This window comes from Pipra filicauda, unplaced genomic scaffold (assembly GCF_003945595.2).
Source record: "Pipra filicauda isolate LSUMZ 115617 unplaced genomic scaffold, ASM394559v2 scaffold320_size837821_pilon, whole genome shotgun sequence".
NCBI lineage: Eukaryota > Metazoa > Chordata > Aves > Passeriformes > Pipridae > Pipra > Pipra filicauda.
Window position 1 is genome coordinate 2,062 of NW_024104444.1, and position 7,890 is coordinate 9,951.

A 7,890-nucleotide genomic window follows, 5' to 3' on the forward strand; every position below is an offset into this window, starting at 1 on the left:
AACTGCACTTTCTGTATCTGTATTTACATGAGATGTTGATATGCCACCTTCCTACAAGATTTTTAATTATTTTTTATTATATTTTCAGCCATTTTCTCTGTAATTTTATGGTTTATGTTATACTTTAGCTTCAATGAACTGCCTATTAGCTTACCACTCTATATGGAAGCTGATGCATTCTAAGATCTCCTCCGGGTCCTCCGTATAACTCTGTTCCAGTGGTGGTGTTTTTATTTAATTTTTTTTACAGGGACTTTTGATTCATCCTGTACATCTAATTTCCCCCATATAATATCAGTAAAAGAGAATATAGGAGCGGGATGGTTTCCTCCAAACAGGGGGTCTCCTTCTTGGCTTTGATTTGCTTGGCAATCAGAGATTTTGTGTACAGTCTCGCACAGCAAAAGGTGAGAAATGCAGAAGCACTGGCTTTTAACAAAAATACAGACAACAGCAGGAAGTCTTCTCTGCCCAATTACAAGGTGATCCCAGTTCATTTTTATGGTTTGATTTTTTTTTATCACATATGTTTCCAAACACAGTCCTGGTATCCTGTGGGGATGCTTTTGTAAAGAGCCAGAGCTTCTGATTTAAGGAGCTTCAAAAATAACTCTCTGCCTCTTCTGTCTGGAAAAGAGCAGACATGTAACAACACATTTATTCTCTTTGAAAAATAGAAGGATGTCAAAAGAAAAGTTCACAGTGAAATTAGGCTGATTTGTTTTGTGGTCCTGTGATTTTGGCTTCAGATGTAGAAGGGAAAAAACAACAGTTTGTTTAAAAGGCAAAAATTACTATTAAAATGGATTTCATGCTCAGAAAATTCCTTTGCCAAATAGACACTCTCATCAATTATACAAGACCCCTGGAAAAATATAAATAAAAAAGGCAAGCTAGATATCCATGGATGGATTCTTTTTCCCTGTAGTCAGTATACATCTCAGCCCTCACATTCAGAGAGGAAAAATCTCATTAATTTTGATATAAATGATCAGCATTTCCCACAGATTTCCTCTCTGTTGTGATGGATGCTGAGAGCCTTCTATTATTTCCTTCACCTAGTGAGAACAGCTCCCACTGATGTCAATTGGGAGGAGTTGCCATTTGGGACACAGTGAGAAGTCATCAAGGCATTCCTAGGTGTGATTTTTTTGCAGGTAGGACCACCCAGAAAAGCACTGCCCAGGGTACCAGCACAGCTCACTCTGTAAATTTTATGCAGCTTCCTCCCACTGCATCATCTGAATAATTGCACCCTGCATATCTGCATTAATGAATCCCCTCTCTACAAAACTCACAGAGTAAATTACCCAGATGGTAAAAGAGAATGGCATGGCCATCTTCCTCCTCAGTGTGCTAAGTCAGCCCAACATGCATATAATGATGCTAACACAGGTGGGAGGTGGACACCCAGATGGTGCGGTGGCTCATCTTCAGCATTTCCACTTGTGTGGCAAGTATGATTTTATGTCCCCTGGAGACTTACTTTAGGCTCACAGGGATGCACTACGTAGAGCTTAATGATAGACAACTTTCTCCTAATGATGTGGCTTACACCAATTTGTGTTTATCCAGCAACATTTCCCTTTTAAGCAGGTGGACTCTTCTGTCCCTAGGTAGTACGCCATTCCCTCTCTCCCTCTCTCCTGCACACAATGTCTGAAACCACCACATTAGAAATAAAATGCAAATCAAACAAAAAATGGAAAGCAATTTGAAGGTCCTGTCTGCCAAAACTGAGACCTAGCTCAGAATGCAGAGTGTCCTCTGTGTCCAGACGCATGAAGGGAAGCCCCCTATATTCTCAAGGGCAACAGGGGACAGGCAGTCCTTGTGGGACCATCAGTGCTCCATAACCTCTAAAATGAAGTCAAAAGTCAGGAAATCAGAGTTCTGATACTTGCTCCACAATCAAAATTCCTCCATAATTTTTGAAAGGCATCAGCAATGTCACCTCACGCCTAGCAGCAGGGTCAAAATTCCTACCAGCTCTAGGGTTAAGCCTATAATTTCTCCAACTTTCATCCAACCTGTCTGTGCAATGAACATCATAGCACCGTAGGTAGTGTTAACATTATGCTTGCCTCCTGGAAGCTTGTCTCCGTCTGAGATTCTCTAAGGCCAATAGAAAAATGCTAAGCATTAACAATGATTTTTTGATGGTGCTGAAGGCTTTTTAAAATATAAAAGCACACCTAGAAGTCCACTCCCTAGAGCTCCCCATTGTTCTTTTCCTCCAGCCTAGTGATTTCTTTACATGACATGTCCAAGAAAAGCACCATGAATATCTCCATAAATAATCAATGACTCATAATGTAAATAGTTCCAGGATATAGGAAAAAGCCATACAGAGCATAATAATTTACAGTGAAATTTCAGTGCATTTGTTAATAGTGTACTGAATTCTCAAATAGTAAAACTAGTGAGAAATTTAGCAATCAACGTTAATAGAAAATACCAATTCCTTGTAACAGTTCTTCATGAAAAAAAAATCTGAAGAACCTCTGAAATGTCACCTCAAAACATGGATGGTTATGCCAAAAGCCATGAAAAAGCATGTGACTAGGCAGTGGTAAGCAGCTAGAGCAGCTGTGCCAAACCTGGGGAAAACTGCTATCCGGAAAACGAGAGAAGGGATGAAAAATATTGCAGTATTTCAACTGGAAGTTGAATGGTGCTGTGTTGGGTGAGATTTTTATATGTGCTGCACTCCCCTCTTCAGTCACGAGGTGGAGTGTGAAGAGCTTGTGTAGACGATGTTATGGGTTGTTCATCGTAGGAAATGTGGAAGAAAGACAGAAAAGCTCTGCTGCAAAGAAGTGCTGGAGATAACGCATTGGAATCTGTCATTGTTTTGAAACACACTTGTTCAGACAGCACAGTAAACAAATTCATTTATTCATATATGAAGGGAGGATGGGAGCTTCAGTGCTTCAGATGTGTCGCATATATAAAAGGCCCATTGATTTTCTATTACCAAAAGAAACAGAAGGGAGCATGGAAAATATGGCCTTCTACAATCAAGATTTACACTTCCTTTGTTCTTCTTATTGTTATGACATTAAATGTAATATATGGAAATATCTAAGAATTTCTGCAGCTCTATCTTAACATTGTTCATATTCCAGCAACTGTTGTCTACCAAAAACTGACAGATGGGAAGAGAGGGAGACCTTTGTGGGGAGGAGAACATTTCTGCCTGTGTTCTGAACAACTGATCACATGCCCTCTCCCTTGAATGCACAAGAAATAGCATCATGTTCCCCAACTATTATTTGGGAATGCAAATTAAAATAGAATGTTTCTAATAAAAAATAAGAGAAGTAAAATCAGGGCTAATAGTCACCATCTTGCAGGGCATCACATGTAACGCATCAAAGTAATTTTGTGAATGTTAAAACATTTGGGTTTTGTTCAAGGGGGATATACCATTGTTCCCCATGTGATTTAATAAAGTAATAATCCTGCCTCTTACTGGGAAGGTAGTACCTCGGTTAAATGCGAGCACCATCATTTTTTCTCACTGTTACCTCGTGCAAGATTCCAATATGCAGTCACTTCCTCTGGGAGGTCAGCATAATCCAAACAGGAGAAGTGGTGATGATGGAAATGAGTAGAATAAAAGTCACTACGAGAACAACAATATATGTCAGAAATGCACGATATTTTATAAAAGCCCTGTTTGATATTTTTATGGTATGTAGAATTACACATGCCACACTGTGTCACTGATCTTTTTGGAGAGAGCTGAGTAAGTTCTAAGTGAAAAGACCTCTGTGAAACCGCTCTGTACCTTCTGTGTGTTTATACTCCCTTGCTTAAATATGTTAGACAGTAAAATTCTAACCTTTCACCTTTCTGGTTTGGGCACTATTCTAGCTCGTGCTAAAGTCTGTGGAAAATTTCAGATTTCAGGATCAATTTCACAAACACTTGATTTTGTTAGCTAGTACCAAGTCTTTATACATCACTTCAGCTAAACTTTCACAGATGTTGGAAATCAGAGTTCCTTCATGCCAAGACAAAGCACTGTAATGCCTAACATTAGCGTGGATTTCACCTTTATCTTTATGCCTGTGAAGAAATTGTGTGTGTGCTGTTAATCTGTATATAGCTAAAGATGAAACATGAAACCCCTTCTTTGGCTGCTGGAGTAACCGAAATTCTCCTACTAAAGCCAAATCCCTTATAGGTTAGAATTACAATACATGAATAATAACACTTAGACCTTTTTATTTTCAAAGAGCCTTAGAAACATTAACTGGCCTTTCCAGGCTCCCCAGTGAACTAGGTCAGTATCATTATTTCTGTTTTACACAAGGAGAAAGTGGGACAGAGAGCCATGCCATTGGCCTGCGTTGCCCTTTCCCAGTGAAATATGCAGGCATGGACAAATTCAGCAGACCATCAGCATGCATCTGTATTGCTTCTCTGCGTCTCTCCTCAGTAACTCTACCACTGTGGTTTTAGAGAAATAAAGTTTCTTCTCTATATCTATATATGAGCAGCGAGAAGAAACGATGGTGTGAGCACAGGGGTAGCCAGGGCCTGGCCAGTTTTTGTCTGAGAGCCTGGGAAGGGGGTGAGATAGTGCAACAAATGATGGTGTGACGGTAGCGGGAGCAGATATGGACATTTTAGCTTCCCAGCCAGTTTGTGTAGCAACAATGCAAACATTACAATGGTACAAATGCTGATGAAGGACTGACTGCCTGGACATTGGGTTGTTTCCTCTCCCCCACTAGTGCACCACTTCATAGCTCCACACTGCTATGCAGACATGCCCCACAGCTGAGCTGGGACAAAGCAAAGTGCACTGACCAGCTTATTCACCCTCAGCTGGTAAAAGAAAACTCACCCCAAAATCATCCAGTTCTCTGCACTTTGCTAGGGCTTGGCACAACTGATGCTGAATGATCCAACCATTGCTGCTTACTTAGATCATGGGAAGTTTTCCCAAATTCTTGTGAATCTTCCTGCTGAGAGATTTTCTGTGCTCATCTTTTCATCATTTTCTGGAGTTGGTCTTCAAATTTTGTTCCACTGCTTTCACTCTCCTTACCCATATCACTCTCTGTATATAGAATCATAGAATCATAGATTAATAGAATGGTTTGAGTTGGAAGGAACCTTAAAGACCATCTAGTTCCAATTCCTTTGTCATAGACAGAAACACCTTTCACTAGACCAGGTTGCTCAAAGCTCCATCCAACCTGACCTTGGACACCTCCAGGGATGATGCATCCACAAGTTCTCTGGGCAACTTGTTCCAGTGTCTCATCACCCTCACAGTAAAGAATTTCTTCCTAGTGTCTAAACTCAACCTATTCTCTTTCAATTTGAATCCATTCCCCCATCCTGTCACCACATGTCCTTGTAAAAAGTTTCCTTCCTTCTTTCTTGTAGGCTTCCTTCAGGTTCTGGAAGGCCACAATTAGGTCATCCTGAAGCTTTCAGTCCTCCAGGCTGAACATCCCAATTCTCTTAGCCAGTTCCCCTGGTGCTCCTCATAGGAGAGGTGCTCCAGCCTTCTGATTATCTTAGGTACCCACAAACCATTTCTCATCTTACTTAACACAGATGTAGAAGTGGTTATGTCGTCTTTCCTCTTCATCATCTATCTGTAGCATATCTGTACCTGAGTGCTTGGTACAGGTTTGGTGTATCTGCATCAAACAATCCACTGCAAACAAGCATCAGTGTCCCTGTCTCAAATCCTTGATGCTACATAACCAGGCTTCAAAGTAATCTGTATTCCACTTCCTAATGTGGTGCTCCACAGCGCATGTTGTGGGATTTTTCCTGCTGCTGTTGTGAGACAGTGTCTGGTAGGTGATGTTCTTCTTCTCCACGGTCTTCCCTGGCAGTGGACAGCCATGGTCCTGGTCACCCACGCAGCATCAAGCGGTCATTAAGGAGATGTCACACATCTGAAGTGAGTGAAAGCAGAATCCAGACTTCAGCATATTAAAAATTATTTTCTGCAAGGCTGCACAGAGCTCACTTCAAAGCTTAGTGACAAAAAAATCTCCTGAGGAGCTCTCACCTGCAAGAGCACAGACTGAGCTAATAAGCTGGGGGGTGAAACGCCATGGTTATCATGAGGAATTTGCACACTGATATTCAGAAATTGCTTTTGGTTGGCCGATATGGAGGGAATCAGGGCTCCTAGGCTGTGCTGATGCACTGAGGTCCCCACATGTCTGTTCTCCACCCTCTAGTCTCATAATTCATAAACAATTGATGCTGCAATGAGTGCTTTACTGTGATGTCTCAAAGGCTTTCTAGATCATCATGGATCCCACCATTAGGTACGGTATCTTTCTAGTGATATAAGAAGGTGGGTAATATTGGCCCCTGTAAGAGCCAATATTTTTTGTTTTGTCACTGTTTTGCTCCAGTGACCACTATGGAAATCTTTACTCCAAGTATTTTTGGAGACATTCCCCCCTTCTTCTCTGCTACTCCAGTTTACGGGCTTTATTACAGAATCACAGAATATTCTGAGTTGGAAGGGACCCAACAGGGATCCACAAGGATCATTGAGTCCAACGCTTCAGTGAATGGCTTCTACAGGGATCAAATCTGTGACCTTGGCATTATTAGCATCATGCTTTAACCACCTGAATTAATCTCAGTTTATTAGGGAGACAGGAGATCAGAAATGTTTCTTAGAATCTGCAGATTACTTTAGTAGGCTGATGGTGAAAGATGCATTTGGGAAGCTGACAGACAGGATGGAAGTGAACATCATACTGGGAGGATGATGAGCACTATCGGCCTCCCAATATTGCATGCCCGGTTTCTCATGGCCTTTGTGAGGCTGAAGCACACCCGCTAGGAGTGGTTTGCTGAACTGGAGAACCTTTTATACTGCCAAGGAGGAGTCCTTGATGAAGAGTTACAGTTGTGCATAATGAGAGAGACAGGGCTGCATTGTATTCCCCCTTCGCATTTTATGTTACCTCTGTAGGCATGTGCTTTTACGTAAGGCTTCATTCGGATTACCACACACCTCTAATTCGTGTGAACGTGCAGCATAGTGGTACATAGATTTTATCAACATTCATATGTCCATTTTATTATATCTTTTGTGGGGATTTTTACTGTACTGCATGGCTGGATTTTATTACCATCAGTGTGTGTGTTTTATGGCAGTGATGCCAGGCATTTCAATGAATTGCGCAAGACTCAGATCCATGAATGTAAAGACATCTTCAAAGGCTTCATAAATAACAGTAAATACACTAAATTGAACATCATGGACAATCATTGTCTTTTACTAAGTGCACATACTACTATGTAAAATTAATAGTTATGAAAAAAACCTGTAATTGGACAAACAGTTGTGCACAAGCAGTCTTTGTTTCCAGGCCTTAGATGCAGCTGCATTATGGCTATTTATCTGTCTATTAGCAACATCTTTGGCAAGAGGTCATTTTCTCAGACGTATCTTGTCTCCTTTTTTCATCAGGTAGGTGTTATGGGAGAGGGAAAGTGAGGAAAACTAAAAACCCCACTGAAATAATGAGAAAAATAATATTTTCCAAATTATTTTCCCAGAGCAGTATAATGATGTTTTTGTACCTGTTCTAGGGTTTCATTCCCATGGGTCCACTACCCTTGTATGAGCTTGGGGCAGCTTTAGCTGACCTGGACTTTGGTGATGCTCCTCACCCAGCAGTATGTTTCCACTGTTTTTTTCCCTGTGACAGCACTAACTCTCGTGAATGCACATGATGCTTCTGTGGAGGAAGCCTGTGGACTTGGTTGAAAGCCAGTCATGAATTTCTTGTGGGATGAGGAACAGGTAAGATATTTCCACAGCCCTTCATGCAGGATCTCCAGGCTTGCAGGGGTGAACAGTGACTCACCATTACAGATTGCTGG

The 7,890-nt window shown here is 41.2% G+C and overlaps 1 long non-coding RNA gene across 2 annotated transcripts; it reads right to left on the reverse strand.

Annotated features, from left to right (window-relative positions):
* Positions 1-526: 526 nt before the first annotated feature.
* LOC114001097 lies at positions 527-5,057 on the reverse strand. Of its 2 annotated transcripts, none has more exons than XR_003545435.2 (3): positions 4,859-5,057; positions 3,531-3,628; positions 527-627 (listed from the first exon to the last, which is right to left on the reverse strand). It is a non-coding gene; the product is annotated as an uncharacterized LOC114001097 (long non-coding RNA). The 2 variants fall into 2 exon arrangements; XR_005564448.1 differs by lacking the exon at positions 527-627 and adding an exon at positions 2,911-2,970.
* Positions 5,058-7,890: the final 2,833 nt, after the last annotated feature.